Here is a 16,868-nt window from a genome sequence, read left to right as displayed (position 1 = left end):
GCGTGCTTGCCAAGCCAAGACTCCAGGTGAGAAAGCTCACCGAGGGCTTTCACAGAGGCAAGCCAGAGTAGAAAAGGAACATCACCACCCTCTTCATGTGTGGCCAATCAACAATTTGGCTATTGCAATTTTCATCTAATTGAGTGAGTTCTCTTTTTTAACAGGCTAATTTGTTCTTCATCTGCCAGTCATGAATCAGTGTTGAATTTGGGGTGAGGATGGTAAGCTGGCCAAGCATACAAGGACCTCCCTGCAGACGGGAGGGGATTCCTGCCCACACACTGTCCCCATAGATCAAGAACACACCCCAGTGCAGCACTCTGGGATGACAAGAGGAAACAGATAGTGTGTTGCTGGTATAATTGCACCAGTTAATTGAGTTATAGATTTTGTTGGTAGGTGACATGTCTTTTAGGTAGATAGATTTTTGGTATTTGGAGACAGGCCACGCTTTACCTGATGGTCTGTAATAGAATTTGACACAGTAGGTGGCCTTGGAGGACCCCAGAAGGTCCAATTCTTGGAGTCCCTCTGGTGCATGGGGTAAAATCCTCATCCACTCATCCCAAGTGTCCACTGGTTTGGGCTCCTTCCCTGTGAAGGAGGGGAATTCCTCACAGGAATCCCTATCAGGGCATGAGGGTAAGAGATTACTAGCACTGCCCATGGACAGGAATGTGTTCTGTTGAAGAGTCTTCGCAAGTGTGATCCAAACATTCTCTTTGGGCTATGCTACTAGCCAGGCATCCACTGCCAATGGTCTCAGGGGCATCCAGAAGACCAGGAACTCCAAGATGCTTTATTTGCCATCTTTGTAAAGAGTTGATGCTTTTGTGAAGGGGGTTGAAATGAGAAAATATTAGTTTTGGAGGGGGATCATTTTTCTATATCTTCTCTCCACCTTTTCTAAAAACTTTAAAAAGGGGAGGGGTATTGGTTTTATGACAATGAGGAAATTAATAGTTTTTGAGGTAGTAGTTTGCCAATGGGATCATTTTGCGCAGTGGGGATGTATGATTGGCCACTGGTGGAGGCAGCATTAAGATACGGTAGCAGCATTGAGGGACAGTAGATGCTTTGGAGGACTTCAAGGGGAAGGCTAAAGCTAAGTAGAGGTTTGTATGGGGAATGTAGGTATTGGTTTGATGGGGATTGGAGTATGCAGGTAAGTGGTGGAGTTTTTGGTGTGGGAAGAAAGGGAAAGGGAGGAGGATAATGAAGAGCAGAGGAGTTTTAGGAGCTTTGCTTATTGTCTGTTGTTGGAGAGTAGTAGCTTCATTGTGTTTGGTCCAGTGCAGAATGTGGTCTTGTCTGAGATCAGGTGACAGGACGACTGGGTCTCTGCTGTGGTAGTTTGCAGCATCTCCATCTCCAGGCTATGGCTAACTGTTCATCTTGAGGACCTGTGTGGGTCTCAGCAGATTGTGAGTGGTCTGTCGTGGGGGCAGCATTTGTGGGGCCCAAATATGGTTTTATGTTTTTTCCTGAGAGCCATTTGGGGCTGGATGGTGTGGACACACAGGCATACCCTCTTCCCCAACTAATCAGTGGGAAAGGCCCTGATGTTCATTGTGATTCGGGGTCCTTGATCAGCACTGGCAGCTTCTTGGTGAGCTTAGCTCAGGTTGAATTGGAGAAGTGCTGTCATACAGGGGGGTCAGACTCTGAGGATGAACAATTTAGGAAATTAATGACATAAAGAGCTTTACAGAGCCTCTCAGTGGTAGGAATAGTCTCCGTTCCTCCCCACTGCTGATCAAGGACTCCCTTAAGAGTTTGATAGGCCCTTTCCACAACTGACTGCCCTGAGGGAGAGTGTGGTATGCTCATGGTGTGCTTCATCCCCCACTGATTGAAGAAATCCCTCAGGGTGTGGGAGGTGTAAACAAGACCATTGTCTGTCTTTATCTACTCTGGGACTCCCAGGGCAGCAAACACAAGGAGGAAATGCGAGACAAGACGACATTTTCTCCCACGTGGGCTGAAGCAAACACTGTGCCTGGAAAGGTATCTACTGACACATGTATATATTTGGACCTTCAAAAGGAAAGGATCTGCATGATGTCGGTTTGCCACATCTGGCAGCTGTTGAGACCCCGAGCATTAACTCCAGAACTCATGGATGGAATTTGATATATTTGGAAATTTGGGCAGGTGGTTACAATCACCCTGGCCTGGTCTTTGGGCAGCCTAAACATTCTCATTAAAGCCAGGACATTTTGGTGAAAAAAGGAGTGTGACAACTTTGCCTGGGTGAAGATGTCAGGTACACTGGCTTTCTCCACAGGCATGGCTAGCGTGTCCAGCCTCCTAATGTCCATGGCTACTGTCTCTGTGATGGCACACAGGAGGTCAGTGTGTGACCTCACATCCATTATATAATATGGTTGCTTTCTGTAGCAGATGAGGTGCATTAATTTAGAAAGCAATTTGTATAAATTTGGGTTGGAGGCCTCCTTTAAGAAAGAGTGTTCAGCCCCCACAGCTACTCTGGCAACATAAACTGAATCAGTAACTAAATCGAAAGCTTCTTGGAACTTTTCAAAAGCTCTGAAAATGGCTGCTAATTCTGCAATTTGCAGAGATCCTTCCACCACCTGGACACAAGACTCCCACTTCTGTGTCCGGGGATCCCTCCAAGTCATCACTGACTTGTGGGATTTTCCCAAGACGTCAGTGAAAACAGTCAGGGCTTTGAGTGGTGTTCTGCTTTGTAATGATTTGGGGACCAAATTAAATATTGATTTGAACAGTTTATGGCTGTGTCAGTGTGGCCTGTGTAGCTATTTGGGGCAAACTGGAGGCTCTTATTGATTTAGAGCAAAGGCTCCAGATCCCCAGTCTTCAATGGGAGGAAAATTATGTGAACTCACACTCTGCAAGAGCGCAGAGACAGGCTCTGGCCTTTTTAATGAGTTCTGCTGCAATTTCCTGTAGAGTGCGGATGGTTTTGGTAGGTTGGCTGTGTGTGAAGACTCACTCAGTGATAAGGAGTGGGTCTTTCAGTGCTCTGTTCCACTGGAAAATGAGAGTGTAGAAGTGCAGGGCCTTACCCAGGATAGGCACGTTGGGCTTGTAGCTATATTGCCACTAAGGGCCTCCTGAACCTTGATGATGGATTCCTAGGCCTCCGGTGTGAGGATGTGTGGTGAATCCAGGTTCTCACTGCTGGGGAGCAGGTTGAAGAGTGGCATGAGGACCTCCATCATTATCACCAGCAGGGCACCTACCCAGCTGATGTACCTGCAGAGCTGGTGGAGATCTTGCAGGGTCTTTGGGTCTTCCCAGGGGGTAAGTTGCTGGGGCATGATGGTCTGCTCATGAATCCAGAGTCCCAGGTAGCTTCAGGGGCAAGTGTACTGGATCTTGTCTTTGCAGATTTTGAACCCAGCATTTTCAATGGTTTTAATTGTCTTTTGTAAAGGCACTTTCAGGTATCTGTCTTCTGGTGCACAGACCAGAATATAATCAATGTAATGTAAGATTATCATATCTGGAAACAGGCTTCTCACCGGGGACAGTGGGCTACATATCACTGGCATATGGTGATGGGGGTTTTCATTCCATAGAGGAGGACAAGCCAGTGGTACCTTTTCAGTGTGGCCTGTCTGTCTGGGGAGGGAATGGAGAACACAAATCTCAGGGCATCCCAGGGATGGAGAGGAATGTTGAAGAAGAAGTCTTTGATATCTCTTATAATGAGCTTCCAATCCCAAGGCACCGTGGAAGGTGAGGGCATGCCAGGTGCAGGGGACACATGTCTTCAATGACTTCACTTATTTTTCTGAGATTGTGGAGGAGCCTCCAGCTATCTTTGCAAGGTTTTTATAAAACAAAGATAGGGGAGTTCCAAGGACTGTTGGTTTCAGTAATGTGGCCCTTGATAAGCTGCTCATCCACAAGAGCCACTAGTGCACACAGCTTGACGTTAGACAGGGGCCACTGATCAACTCACACTGGATGTTGTTTTTTTCAGGTGAGCTGAAGGACAGGAGGTTTCACACAGTCTACAGGGGCTCCCCATTGCGACAACAGGTCCATGCCCCAAAGTGTTGTTGGTGCCCTTATCATAAATGGCCTGATAGTCGCTATCTCACCTTCAGGACCTTCTATGATGACATTTCTCTTGCTTCTCATGGAGACTGTGACTCCTTCAATCCCTGAGATCATCCCCACCACAGCCTGTCGTTCCCAGTTGGCTGGCCACTCAGAGCGGGCAATGATGATCTGCCCCGATGTCCAGCATGCCAGGGCAGTGGATCTTCTCCCCTTTACAGAACAGGCTGCACTCTATGATGGCTTTACTTGAGCCCACAACATTATGGTGGGGTTGAGAGGGTCTTGTTCTGGACAGTTTGGTGGTAGAAGAAACATTTGAGCAACTGGAGCTCCCTTAGAAAGATAAAAGGGTAAGTCTGTGCAACAAAGTTGTACAAGTATTTTTTTCCTCCTGGATTAATGGTCTGTACTTCAGGAAAAACAAAAAGTTGTTCAGGACTGTGGAAAGTTTTAAGAATTAAAATGTTTAAAGGACCACCCAGTGGTCCATATTTTCCCACTGGAATTTTATGAACATATTCAGCATTGAAGTCAATGGACAGATTTGCGCTGGGTTCCCATCTGTATTGCTCCATGTGTTGGATCTTCTTCATGTGTTTGGGGATCTCCCATGGTGATGGTGTTGCTTGTGGTCCATTTTCTCACTCCTGATGGTCATCAGTGGATCTCGCAGGTGGAATGGTGGACCTTGTGCTGGGATGGAGCAATACAGCATTTGATTCAGTGCTGGAGCGCGGGGCCATCCCACGCTCTGCTGAAGTTTCCCGGACGTTGCTGGTACCGGTTCTGTCTTGGGGGCCACTGGAGGTTAGTAGGATGGTATTGTTGGTCCTGTAAAAAGAATCTTTTGGGACAATCTTTAAACTAATGTCCTACTTCACCTACTTGCTGTTAAAACAGCGGCTGGTTTCTTTGTTTGCTGCTACTGGATATGCACCAGACATTATCTCTGCAACTCCCTTAGCAACTGCTCGGGCTACAGTGTTGTCAGTGGAGGTGTGTGCTTGGTGCAGGCTTCAACCGTTTGCTCAGTAGTCAGTTCTGTGTCAATGGGGAGGGCTGTTAATATTGTTATTGCCAATAACTCGATATTGGCATGTGCCATGGCCATTTTTATCAAGAGCTCCTTTTGAGTTTCTTGGCTTTTTATTTGTTTTTCGAGTGCTATCTTTAACCTGTCTATATACTTAATAAAGGACTCATTAGCCCTTTTTTTAATATTTGTGAAGCCTTGTGTCGGCACATTGTCATCAGGGGTGATGAGCAGGGATGTTTTTGCGGCAGTAGCAATATCTTTGAGGACTGCCTCATCTAAATCTTTGGCCTGGTCTTGAGGCCTTTGTGAGTCACCTTCTCCTGCCATTTGTTCAATAGTTAAACTAGGTTTGTCGGCATGTTTGGAATACATGTCTGCCAACTGTTTGAGGTGTTTCTTCCATTGCCTCTCCCACAGCATATATTCAACCAGGGAGAGGAGACAGTTCATAATATTTTTAATATCATGTGGTACTAGGACATGAGCGGAGAAAGTAGCTTCTAGTAAGTTCTTGAAAAATGGGAGCCTGGACCATGTTCTTTGGTTGCTTTGCACAGCTCCTTTAACTCCCCATAGGGTAGGGGTTCCCACAAATTGATCACAGTTGCCCTCCTGCTGCATTTGCATACAACTGGAAAAGCCAAGATCTTTTTGGCCAGCTCTGAGTCTCCTTCCCAAGTGGCTTCCCTTTGAATTTTGGCCCAGCGATCCTCAGACCCAGGGTCAGAATTGGAGCCTGAGGAATTGCTGCTCTCATCCTCTGAAGAGGATGGAGGGTGCTTGATAACAGCATGGGGCCTCTTCAGACAACTGGAACTTGCCTGTTGATGTGTGACAGCAGAAGCCAATATGGCCTTCTTCCTGTTGCTGTCATCCTGACTTCTGGTCCCAGTGTTGTGGGAACCAGAAGTGGAGGGACCATCAGGGGAGGAGTTCAGATTGGAGCAGACGTGGATGGGGGTCCCTGACAGGGTGAGTTTTCCCAATGGAAGGGGAGGGTCCTGACACAGTTACACTCACTGACGATGTGGGAAGGGGGGAGGAGCAGGGAGCAATGAGAAGTGTGGGAAAAGGAGGAGGAGATGTGGGAAAGTGGCCATTTTGCGATGCAAGGGCAGGACAATCTGGACATGGGGGAGACAAAATGGCAGGGTTGGCCATGTGCTGGTGCCATTTTGTGAGGGAACTTTATCTGGGGGAGACACAACTGGGTAGGTGGGCACAGGGAGAGGGTTGAGGGAAAGGCCCATGGCGGCATAGCCAGTGCCATCCTGGCAAGGGGAGAGAGGCAGCTGGGGGGCGTCAAGGAGACGGCAGCAACCCTGTGCCTGTTGGCAACAACCACCCACCAACTGCCCCTCAGATGGGAAAGAGTGTTTGGGAGTAAAGGGAGAGGTTGAAGGGGAAGGAGTTTTTAGCTAGGGACTCAAAACTTCTCACAAAACGCTCCCCAGAGTATTCCCCAATTTATCAACAGATTGAACGATAATGTGGAACAAAGGAAAAAACTTTGCAACTGAAAAATCCACGTTTGCTTGAGCAATATATAACTTTCTCCCCACTTCATCCCAAAATGACCCCATATGAACAGAATTGCAAATAACTCTAGGAAAATATTTAAAAACCCAAGGAATGAACTTCTAAAAAAAATTTCTCTTTGAAAATTTAAAATCTCCCGCAACAAGGGTACCCACAACTTGGTGGTATATGTCTCTCTCAGGACAGCTGAGCTTAGACCTACTAAGCTTGTTTCTCATCCTGGCAGTCTCACTCCCCACCCAACAGCAAAAGGAAAACAAAAAATAGAAGACCCAAATATCTGTATGAAACTCACAGTTTTTCTTCAGGCTGATGCCTGGTGGGTCAGCGAAAAGCTGATGGATGGGTGGTTATCCAATGGCCGGTCCTCAAGGGATCTTCTTTCCCCAGATGGGCAGGGAAGGTCCCAGTCATTGCCCATTGGAGACTCCCCACTAGAACGTGAAGGATTCTCTTCCAGGGGTGGCAGTCCCAACAGTGGTGCGCTCTGCAGTAAGAACTGCAGTGGACGTTTCTTCAGGGGCTCTTCGGAGCTGCCCCATGGTTGGGCGCCACTTGCCACTGTAGCAAAGGGGTGATAAGGGTGCCATGACCTTCCTGAATTCTTGAAAAGCGTCCTGAGAAGGATGGCTCGGGGGCACAGGCACATCCTTCTCCCAGCCTGGCATGCAATGTGTGGTTTTCGCTTCCTTCTTCTGGGTGACACAGAGAAAGACAAAAGAGCTCTGTATGGTGTTCCACAGAGTAGTAGCCCTTATTAAGAGCAGGGCCCTCTGTGAAGGGAGCCCTGTTTCAGTGGACAGAAGCTCTCCGAACCAGGGAAAAACGGGATTATATAGGGAAGGTGAGGACGTGGGACAAAACTGGTAACCAATGGGGTAAGGGCTTGGGTCCAGAGCACAAAGGGAAGGGCCAATGAGTAATGGGGGATCAACATAAAGTTGGTCTTTATGTTGATAAAGGCCTCTGGAGGCACCCTAACTCACCCTAACTAAATGTTAATGGCTCAAGGGTTGGCCCTCCAGGGAAGTACAGCAAGCTTTTCTCTTGTTGGATCTCAGCCCCCCACAAACATGGCAATATGTGGCTGGCAGTTCAGGAAGGTTGCACCTTACCAGTATCTCAGCCACTGGGGAAATGAAGATGGCAACATGCAGCCAGAAGTTTAGGATGAAAGGAGGCTACATCCTCCAAAACCTCAAGAGAGATCCCATGGGGTAATGTCATGGGGTAAACTCTCTCCCTTTACTTGAAAAAAGTTGCAGGACTGCTCTCTCTTTCATGGACACTGGCTTTTCAGAGTGGTCTTCCACACACTTTCAACACAGGAAAGAGCTTCTGACTGCTCCTCATTGTAGGGTGGCAAGAGTTAACTGCTAACTATTCAAGTATAGTTACTAACTATACTTGAATGAAGTGGCCTGGTCATTCCCTTGATGATACAGGGTGTGTGGAGACAGTACAAGTTGCTTCAAGTCCTGCAAAAAAGCAGAATTTTGACCCTTGTGATAAGCAGATGTTGCATCCCAGGACACAGACAGAGATGTGAAGGCAGGGATGCCTTGGAAGGAGACGCCCCTTTAGGTCAGAGTGAGACCAAAAGATCCTCTCTCACAGTTCACTGCCATTACATGCTGATGACCCAAGTCACATCATCTCTGTTCTCCTCCCCAGTTCTAGAATGTTCCATGCTCCTGCTTTTCCTATTGGTCCCCATGCCTTACAGCTCCTCCCCTGAATTCCAGTTTGTTGTCCCCTTTGCAACCCCACCTTTGTACCACCTCTCTTCCCTCTACCCATTGGCCCACAGATCTGATACTCTGCCTCCCTTGTCCCATATAAAACCCTAAACCCTCCTTTGTTCTTGGTTCTTTTGTCCCTGAACCTCTTCAGTGTGTTGGCCAATAAACCACCACTGGAACTCCAAAGAAAGAACCCCTCCCACCTGTTCCTTAGCCATTGTCCTTCAAGATACAACATGTAGTGCGAGTGTCTGGTGTCTATCCCTTTCCTAGAGGAGATGCTCTTGGCAAGACGGTGGTCTTGGCAGCTTCTGCCACACCCCCACAAGCAGATCTTTAAAAAGCCAGAGAACACCAGCTGTGTGGGGTTGAAAAAGTCCTTCAGAACTTTGTTTGCCGATTAAATTACTTGGAAGAAGCTGCCTATGGTAATAATAGGGCTCACACAACCTTCTCCATAGTTGGCAGTCCCTGATTTTAGACACAGAGCATGGCTGTAATATCAATAGTCACAGAATATTCAATACAACTTGTAAGAACAGCTTTGCTGAGAGTGCTTCATTTCCAGAAGTACACTTGCCAACATGGCTCTCCCCACGTCAGAGCTTCAGGTCTGCCCGTCTTAGATGCTTCACAAAGGTAGAGGTGGAGCATTTGGCTTGCAATTTTTGCATATCAGACATTCCTTCTTCCTGTGGATCTTTGTGATGCCCACTTGCAAATAAAGGGTAGCCCCTGCTTCATTCTTTTTTAGAGGTGTCCATACTTTTGCTTTGGCTATTGGAATCAGTAGGCTTAGAATTCTTGCTCCATTGTATAAAAAAATACAATTATGTAGAACACATTTGTGTAAATAGAAATGGTTGGTTTGATTTTGAGAGCATGGAGGAGATCTCCCTGATCAAGGAATGCCCCAAGGAGGGCAATATTCACCCAGTAGGGGTAATAGAGGAAGCACATAAGCACTTAGCGAGGAAGGCACATAAGCACCAACTTGCAACACAGTACAGATTTTGGGAAGATCTGAAGAAAGAAGAAAAGAAAGAAAACAGTGGCCTAGAGAAGAATGTGCATAGCTGAATCACCTTATGGAAAAAAACACAGTTGAATTTTGCTTCCAGGTCACTTACAATTGAAGACAATATAATGGAGAGACATTCCTTTTCAGCTAAATACTACTTGGAATCTGCATGATCTAAGTGAGAAAGGAGATTAACATGATCTCTCCATAATTAGGTCACTTACAACCAGAGCAAACAACCAGGGCTGCAAAATTTGTCACAGTGACTCAAAGTGAAGTAGAAAAAGACCCTCCAAAACTCTCAGTTGGGGCAGTGCTATTGTTCAAGTCTGTAGCTCACAAAGAAGCCCCTCAGCACTTGCCCAAGTTCATTAGCTCATATGCTATTTTAGGTTTGCATACCATGGTTTGCATAGCTGTATCATGAAAAAGTATATCATGAAAGTGGTGACGTGGAACACACTCTAGTGCTGGCTGTTCCATGTGCAGCTGCAGTGCCAAAGAATTAAGACTTTATTTTTCCTTCATAGACCTGAAGCAAAACCTTCCAGAGATCTGCCAGACCTGGCAGCACATTCTTCCAGCAAGTGGCTAACAATCCCATACCAGTTGGAAGAATGACGAAAATCAGATTATTGGACAGCCAGAGGAAAGGTGAGAGTTCAGAAGTCTGTTTGCACTGACATATACAACTTTTATCACACCCAAACCCCACCTTTTAAGTGTCTTCACTTTTTCTAAGGAATTCCAGCCTTCAGCCTTCATTTGGTTACCTTCTTGCTAAGAACGGATTTCAGTATTAAATGCCAGCTTTGCTGGGGAAATGAGTATTTGCCTTCGAATCAGCTCTAACCAAGCTCCACAGGTCAAATGGGCAGGTGTATTTCACAAAAAAGAAAAAATCTCAAAAAAGCAATGGCAGTCTACTTTTCTTCATCTAGATTAGGACATACATCAGATACGAATGTTAAATTCTTAAGAGGAATTCACTTACCAGACAGGAACTTAATCAACACTGCCACCACCAACAAAAATAACTTTATTCAGAAGGAAAATATTGGTTTAGAAGCACATACTGCAAAGGCAGAACAACATCATACATTAACATTCCTATGCATTTCACACTCAGTACTTCAGTGTTGGTTTCTTGGGTTTAACCTTGTGAAAAATGCTAATCACTTGTTTTTAAAATTTTAAAAATTTAATAGTAATAAAATGGTTATAAAAATAGCAATAAAATTAGAGTAATAAAAATTTGGACAATTAGAATTAGGACAATATGAGACAATAAAAACAAAGAGTTATGGACAGTCTGGGTACCTTTTTCTGGGCAAAACAAGCTTGAAAAAGGACACTTGACATTAACAGAGGATTAACTCTTAAAAGTAATAGTTTGCTGTATATTCATATATTTTATATATGAAGCATAATTTTTATTTAAACAAAGGATTCTGTCTGGTTAATGTTAACTTCTTAATCTTGATGGTGTCTTCAGGGCTGAGTGAGGTAGTAAGAAGTTAGTTTCTTTTGATTAGGGAGTAATAATTTTTTTCTCGGAAAGATTTAGGTGTCTTGTAGCTGCTATCTCTGTGCAAGTACTGCATTCTTCTCTTTAAAAAAACTATCTTACATAGCACACTTTCTATTTTAACATTATGTTATAACATAAAACTATATTTAACACACTACTTAAGAAAATTAATACAGCATAACTTTCTAACATAACACATATAATATTCATTTTAATATTTGTAAAAAGCCTATCATAAAATACACATTTTTCATAACCTGTATTCCCATGAATGACTAGTACCTTAGAAGAGGCAGAAATAAAATGTTCAAATATATATATGAACTGAGAACTGTAATGGTTTTCTTCTCGTTTTGACTTTACTGACATTCAGGCCAAATATTCAGGGTTTACAGTGACAATGCAGATCCTACTGCATAAGGGGCAGTGACATGGAAAAGGAATTGCTTACAGCAAGATTGGTTAGAGGCTGCTTCTTAAAAACTTTGTTTCAAGTGCTACAGAACCAAGTTTTGACTTAGAACAGAAAGTGAAACACTGCAAAGATTTTGAGCCAAATCCCCATCTCCCTCAGCCTTAATGTAGAACCTTGTCCATGGGGATATTTTAATGTGACAGGGAAAACTGTTACAAAACACCAATAATTAAATGACATATGAATCTGAGGCAGAAATTGATCCAGCAAGCTCACACCACACTGATGGTCTGTTCAGGATGCCTGTGATTCACCAGCAGAACACCATTTACCCACTTCCCAAAAAACTATTGTCCATAGATCTTGTCAAAGTACAGACTACAAATGTCTTGTTTAGGAGCACCTCTTGAAAGAGATGTCTAATTCATTTTTCACAGGATTCATCTGTAAGCCAGCACTATATTATCCTGGGATTGTTAGGAGACGGCACAGAATCACATCAACTGTTTAAGTATGGGACTTAGAACAGCAAGCAATGCAGCTCTTTGTGTCAGAGGCTGCCCTTAAACATTTTCACACCACCGTTCACAAGACCAATTAAATCCTGATGGCAGTGACTCAGATCTGCTACAGCCTAAAACACAAAGATCATTGCATACAGATTGTCACAGGGCTTGCAAGAGTTGCAGGATGAAGAGAGTGGCGAGAATGTTGGCCTCATGTTCAGAACGCTTGATTTATTATTTTATGATATATATTACATTATTACTATGCTAAAAGGAATAGAATAAGAAGGAAAAGTTCTCAGAAGCTAGCTAAGCTAAGAATAGAAAAGGAATCAATAACAAAGGTCTGTGTCCGAGCAGAAAGTGAGACCCAGCTCTGCCATGAGTGGTCAGTAAATCCCAACATCCACAGGAGACCAATCACGGATCCACCTATTACATTCCACAGCAGCAGATAACCATTGTTTACATTTTTTAGCTGAAACTTAGCTTCAGCAGGAAAAATCCTAACGAAAGGATTTTAATGAAAAGATGTCTGTGACAACAGATTTTACTCAAATGCTGAGATTCAACAGTAATAGCACTGTTACAATAAAAAAGCAACCCCAAACTGGAAACAGTAATAATTGGAAGCAAGCAATAGGGATCCTTGAAGCATCAGCGCCAGGACACAGAAAATCTTTTTAAGATTAGTTTGCCTATACACCTACAATATTTCATTCTTAATGCTTTAGTTATTGAATATTTATACACAGAAGTGATCAACTATATCACTAAATACAGTTTTACACTACTACAAGAAAAAATCTAGCTTCCATTATTTCCTGGAATCTTTCCTATTTTGAAGTACCACAATGGGAGCCTCCTATTTAAAACTATGCTAGCTATTCATAAACCATTGTGAAAGAAAAGTCCCAAAACAAAACAAAACTGAATCCCAAAGCATAGAATTAATTAACCCAAACAACACTTTGGAAAGCCACTACTACCTCACAACAAAAAATGCTTGACGTTTCAGTGTTATAGATACGTAATGTGATGGATTTGCTTTCATAATTAAGGGATGAAAATTGTATATATGTTAAAATAAGTTTATTGATATGTAGTTATGTTATCGTAATCTCGTAATCTTGTTTAGACATCCTTTGCTCTACTTGTAGTCCCCTTCCCCCCTCAGTATTGTCACCACCAGACTGCCTTGGCTGCAAAAGACTTGTGAAGGTGATATACATACCGTATCCTCCGCACACCAGCAGCTCCTTGTCTGTCTCTGCAGGAGGCAAGCCGAGATGAGCGGAGCTCCTCCGGGCAAATCCCGGGGTGTGCCTTGGAGGTCCACCTATCCCTTCTGCCCTTGTGGAGACAGAGATGGTCCCATCTGGGTCTCCAGAACGTTTTGCCGAGATACTCAAAACTCCACAACTTTTGTGAAAGTTGTAAAGCCGGTATGTTTATTACAGCACTGGACGCATGTGGGAATCGTTCCCCTCAAAATGACATGTGTACTTTCTGGGAACTTCAGTCCTTTTTTATCCCCCTCTCAGATACATATGCATATAATTTCACAATAGGTTCACACATATGCATTTCTACAAATTTCGCGTGACATTTGCCGCTAGTTCTTCTTCATCAGAAAGAATTCCTAGGTCAGGTTGACCTGCTCTCACATCAGTCTCTCTTGTCTCTCTCTATCAGTCTCTGTCTCCCTCCCCCCCCCCCACTGCCTTATCTCTGTTCTTCATTGAAGCAGTTTCTCTGAGCCTAGGTTTTGAGGTTTTGCAGTCAAGCTAGATAGCTATGTTTTCTAACCACAGACTCGACTCAAAAATGTACATTTCACCTAAATCAAAATGGATTTCTACCCTGGAAAATTTCTACTTTGCTTCAAAGAGAGGATGAGTACACTGTGCCCCTTGCACTTTATGGGAAAAGCTTGTTGCTAGCAGGCACGGCTGTGACGCCACCTCACCTACAATCAAGGTGCAAGAAAGTAGCTTCTACCAATGGATGGTAAAGAAGAGTTGACAGACAGGGAAGGGGCGAGGGAAGGGGGAAGGGCCAGGGTTAGTGACGTAACCACAGAGGTACAAAAGGCGGAGCAGCCACTTTGTAAACAAGCACGTGGCAGTTTGATTCCATGCTTTCACTGGCGCAATTTTTCTTTATTCAGTCTTGTTGTATTTTATAATAAACCTCTGAAATTCTAAAAGTGAGCATCCTTTTTCACAAGGTAGTATTTTCTTCTAGTTACTCAAAATTATTCATATTCAGCAACTAATCCAGCAGCAAATAAACCCACAAGTTCCTCCGAGACAAATCAAAATATGACAGAATCTCCATGGAAAATATACCTGTTTTCTAGGAACTGCACAGAAAAATGTCTCCAAGTGTTCTTCACTTAAAAGCCTGGGGAAATCCAGGCTCATAATCATTATACCCAAGAATTTACCACCAGAGTGAACACATCAAACTCCCAACACACAGGGACGCAAGGACACAAACTGCACACACATCCCTCACACCCATGGCTTGGAACCACCTGCCTGCTGTAATATATGGTAGAAATAATTCATGCTATAAAAGAATGTATTTTATAATGATTGTGAAATCCAAACGAATCTCTGACCACAAGCAGCCTGAGAGGCAGACGTCTATTCAAATTCCGAAATTCCTGAAGGCGGCGGGAGAACAATCGGCACTTAGCTTATTAACAGACACACCCAGCATGACGATCACCATTATCCCGAGTCATCAGAAGACGCCTAAGAGTGATCACCGCCCTGTTGATAACATCGATCAAGATGGCCAAAGTCTCCAGAAAGATACATGTGAATATGCGACTTCTCGGATTCCATCAACACTGGCTCTCAACCAGGAAACGGCAATTGTCCGGCTCTGCACAGTGAAAGAACCAACTATGAAGAGTTACAAAAGAAACTTGGACTCCTTTGCCGCAGGCATAATAAACTGTATAAAATATCCCTGCAAGAAGCGGCTTGCGTGAACGGAGGAGGGTCCGATGCGGAGGTCGGATTCAGGTTCACCCAGCGCCCATCCCGGGCTTGACGCTGTCTCTTTGGCTGTGGTGATTTTGAGGACCGTATTTTGGTCACAGAAAAAGATGAATCTTTTTGTATTTTTGATAATTTGGCCTTCTATTGATCATCTATAACACTGCTGAGCTGAGGACAAGAAGCGACTGGAATAGGCCGGGCACTCCAGCTTCCCTGCAAGGCATCCGGCAGCCTTGAAGGTACAAAGCGAGCACATGTCGGAGCTCCTTCTGTCCGGAGCGAGCCCGGAGGAGCTCCCACATGCCGCAGCCCCTCCCCAGGAACAGCTCCGGGCGCAGCCCGGGCGCTGTCGCGGCTCCTCCCGCGGGGCGGAGCTGACGCGGCCCCAGAGCGGCCCCGGCCCGGCCCCGGAGCGGCCCGGCCGAGGGGATTTGGCGCTCCGGGAACAGGCGGACATCCTGGCAGAGGGGAGAGAGACCTGGCAGACGGAGGAGTGAGCGGGAGAGGGGAGAGATGCTGGGAGGAGGGGGTAAATCCCAAGAGAGGGGGACGAACCCAGGAGTAGGGGAGATCACGGGAGAGGCGGGGTGAGATCCCTGGGAAAGGGTGGGTAGCCTTCTAAGAGGGTAGAGCCGGGGAAAGAGGAGAGAGCCCTGGGAGAGGAGGGAGATCCTGGAAGAGGGAGGAGTAATCGAGAGAAGGGGAGATCCAGGGAGACGAATAAAAGCACTGGCTACAGCCCGGGAAAGGGAGGAGCTTGGGACAAGGGGTAGCTCGGAACTGGGGAAAACCCGAGAGAGGACGGAGAACCCAGGAGACGGGGGAGAACCTGGGAAGAGGGGGAGATCTGGAGTAGAGTGGAGAGGGCCTGAGAAAGGGGGGAAATACGTGGGAGAGCCCAGCGGCAGGAGTCCGGGAGCAGAGGCTCCTGCAGGCGGACCGGGAACCCGGAGAGCCCGGAATCATGGAGTCCTGCAGCCAGGCCAAGAAATGGGCGCGGGTCAGTGCGGTTCGGGAGAGCGCGGCTGCGGGGCTGGCTCCGGAGCCGGAGGCGCATGGAAAGCGCGGCTCGGCAGCCCCGACGGCGCTGAGAGCACAGCCCTGCCGGGCGAGGCAGCGCCACGGGCGCCGCTTGGCTTCCCAGCCAAGCCACAGCACCGCTCGGCTTCGCCGCCGGATCCGCGGCAGCTCGGAACATTGGTCCCTGCCCGGACCCGAGGCTCACCTGCGCCAGGGTGCGCCAGAGCATCGCCTCTGCCTTGACAACCCCACAACGAGCAGTGCCGGGCAGGAACTGCAGATCCCCATTGGTGGCAGAGAAAAAATAGCAAGGAATCTTCCATGGGAGAATATAGGCAATAGGTGAGGTCAAATGTGTTCAGATGCACTCACAAGGATACTATTGCTCTTGGCTCAGAACATGGAAAAGAAGTGGGCAGACACAAATCAGAAGCTGGTTGCAATATCCAGGGATCAGTTATCAGAATAAAATGCTATGCAACTGCTGGAATGCTTAATGGATGACTAATTACCCCTTGCCAAGTAATCTGGACTTGTTAGGGGCAGCATACTTTTCTCTCAAAAATTACTCTGGAGTTATGATTAAGAAAATTTTGAAGAAATGCTTATAGACCCACATTTTAATGCAGTTGGTGAGCGTTTGATGCATGAAATCTGCTTTAATCTGTCTTGATTTTCCTAAAGGTTTGTGGTTTGTTTTTTTTTTTTTTCCACACACGCATGCATGCTAAATTTGAGAATCTAAGGTAAGGTCTTTTTATAGGGGATATGGAAGAGACAGGTCTTCATCAGCAATATGTCAATGAGAGACAGCTGAGCAATGATTACTGAGAAGAACAGCCCTGCGATAGAGGTGAGAGCCCTGGCTGATACTCAGTAGAACCACTTTAGGCAGAATCAGTAGCAAGTTTTTGAAGAGTGAAGGGCCTAATCCTTTGGTGCAGTACTGTATGGACTTTGGGATCACTACACCATTGCAAATAGG

This window comes from Melospiza georgiana, chromosome Z (assembly GCF_028018845.1).
Source record: "Melospiza georgiana isolate bMelGeo1 chromosome Z, bMelGeo1.pri, whole genome shotgun sequence".
NCBI lineage: Eukaryota > Metazoa > Chordata > Aves > Passeriformes > Passerellidae > Melospiza > Melospiza georgiana.
This window is presented reverse-complemented; position numbering follows the sequence as displayed.